The sequence below is a fragment of the Chrysochloris asiatica genome, unplaced genomic scaffold (genome assembly GCF_000296735.1).
Source record: "Chrysochloris asiatica unplaced genomic scaffold, ChrAsi1.0 scaffold00007, whole genome shotgun sequence".
NCBI classification, from domain to species: Eukaryota; Metazoa; Chordata; class Mammalia; order Afrosoricida; family Chrysochloridae; genus Chrysochloris; species Chrysochloris asiatica.
The window spans coordinates 31,808,792-31,811,818 of record NW_006408525.1 but is presented as its reverse complement, the minus strand read 5'-3'; positions in this window follow the sequence as shown (position 1 = coordinate 31,811,818).

Here is a 3,027-nt window from a genome sequence, read left to right as displayed (position 1 = left end):
GCCGCTCCACGGGAGAAAGATGAGGCTTTCTGCTACCGTAAAGATTCATAGCCTCAGAAACCCTGTACAGGGTCCCTATGGGTTGTTACTGACTCGGCAGCACTTAACAATAACAACTATATGTACGATTTCATCTCTTTTTACAATAGTTAGATCTTTTTACAAATAGTGAGATCATACAGTATTTTTCCTATTGTGAATGACTTATTTCACTCAGCATAATGTCCTCCAGATTCATCCACATTGTAGTGTATTTTGAAGACCCATTATTAGTCTTTTTGGCTGAGTAGTACTCCATTGTGTTTATGTTCCACTATTGGCTTAACCATTCATCTGCTAATGGGCAGTTAGGTTATTGCCATCTTTCTGCCATTGTGAATAATGCTACAGTGAACACAGGTGTGCGTATGTCTGTTCATTTCAGCAGTTTTCATTCTTTAAGGTTTACAACCAAGAGTGGGATTGCTAGATCAAAAGGAATTTCTATTTCTGGCTTTTTGAGGAAGCACCGTGCCATTTTCCACAGTAGATAAACCACTTTACAATCCCACTAGCAATGGAGCAGAATTCCAGTGTCCCCACAACTTCTCCAGCTTTTGTTGGTTTCTGTTTTTTGGGGTGGTAACAGTTTTGCAGAAGTGAGAGGATAGCTCATTGTTGTGTAAACTTGCATCTAGCCGATGACTAACGCTTTTCATGTGTTTGTTGGCTCCTTGAATGTCTTCTTTGGTGAAGTATTTGTTCGTGTTCTTTATCCACTTTTTAATGGGGTTGTTAGTCTGTTTGATGTGGAAATATTGAAATTTTCTATATATCTGAGAGATTAGAATCTTATGAGTACTAGTATCTCCAAGGATTTATTTCCCAGTGGTGTTTAGATTATTTTTTGCTCTTTTGATAAAGTGTCAAAATTATCTTCTGTTACTCATGCATTTGTAGCTGTGTTTGGTAATCTATTACTGAAAAACATTAGCTGCCATAGTTTTGTCCCTAAGCACTGTTTGTTTCTAATTTACCACTTTTGCATATTTATGTTCTGAATTAGTCCACATTAGAAGACAGAACTGGTGATCTGCTTCCAAAAGTTTACAGCTTTGAAAATTCTATGGAGCAGTTCTCCTTTGCACACATGAGGTCACTATGAGTTGGGTTGGACTCAACTCAACAGTAATTAACAATAACAATTAGTCAACAAGTGTTTATTAATGGCCTACTGCATTCTCATTCCTGTGATGTTTGCTTTGGGCCATAATAAACCTAGAAGAGAAATCTACCACCTGACTGACAGTATGTCATACTATGGTGGCTTTTGTGTTGCTATGATGCTTGAAGCTATGCCACTAGTATTTCAAATACAACAGGGCCACCCATGGTGGACAAGTTTCAGTGAAGCTTCCAGACTAAGATGGACAAGAAAGAAAGGCCAATAAGACCCTATGTATGGGTCACAGAATATTGTCCAAAATTTCAAGTAGCTTACCTGCAGGACATAGATGCTACAACCTTGCTTGCTGGATGGGAAAAGGACTTGAAGCATTTATTGATGAAGATTAAAGACTATAGTCTTCAATATGGATTATTGGACCAATAAGCAACATGATAAATGGAGAAAATATTAAAGTGGTCAATATTCATCTCCAACACCATAGCTCAAATGAATTAATTCTTCTACCATCTTCCTTTTTCATGAATGTCTCCTGTCTAATTTTCATATGTATGAGGCTATTGAAAATACTATGACTTTGATCAGGTGCACCTTAGTCCTCAAACTGACATTTTTGCTTTTATTGTTGTTGTTATTCTTAAGTGTAGTCAAGTTGGTTCTGCCTCATAGAGACCCTGTATAGGGTTTCTGAGGAGCAGCTAATGGGTTTGAACTGCTGACCTTGTGGTTTAGAGTCCAGGTTGATCCTACAGCATCACACTAGGAGTCCTTTAAAGAGATCTTGTACAGCAGATTTGCCCAACACAATACGTTGTTTGATTTCTTCACTGGTGCTTCAATGAGTGTTAATAGTGGATCCAAGCAAAATAAAGTCTTTGACAGCTTCAATCTTTTCTCCATTTATACGGATGTTACTTACTGGTGCAGTGGTGAGGATTTTTGTTTTTTTTTTACATTGAGGTGCCATACCAGTATATTAAGGTTGTATCATCTGCATATTGTAGGTTGTTAATAAATCTTCCTCTAATCCTGATGCCATGTTCTTCTTCATATAATCCAGCTTCTCGAATTTTACTTGGCATATAGATTGAATACTATGGTGAAAAAACATAACCCTGGCACACACCTTTCCTAATTTTAAATCATTCAGTGTTCCCTTCTTCTGTTTGAACAACTAATTCTTGGTCTATGTATAGGTTCCTCATGAACACAATTAAGTGTTACAGAATAATACTCATTTTCAGCAATGTTGTCCATAGCTTGTCATGATCCACAAAAGTCAAAAGAAAGCCTTTGAGTAGTCAATAAAGCACAGGTAAAAAAAATTTGTTGGTATTCTCTGCTTTCAGCCAAGATCCACCTGGCATCAACAATGACATCCCCCATTACACATCCTCATCTGAATCTGCCTTGAACCACTGGCAGTTCCTTGTCAATGTACTATTGCAGTTGTTTTTAAATTATCTTTAGCAAAATTGTACTTGCATATGATATTATTCAATGATTTCTACATTCCATTGGGTCACCTCTCTATGGAATGGGCACAAATAAGGATATCTTCCAGTCAGTTGGCCAGGTAACTGGCTTCCAACTTTCTTGGCATAGATGAGGGAGTGCCTCCCATACTGCATCAGTTTGTTGAAAGATTCCAATTTGCATTCCATCACTTCTCAACACTTTGTTCTTTGCCAGTGCTTTCAATGCACCTTGAACTTCTTCCTTCAGTAACATCAGCTCTTGATCATATGCTAGTTCTTGAAATGGTTGAACATCGTCCATTTATTTATTTTTTTTGTACAGTGCCTCTGTGTATTCCTTCCATCTTCTTCTGATGCTTTCTGCATCATTCAATATTTTGCCTA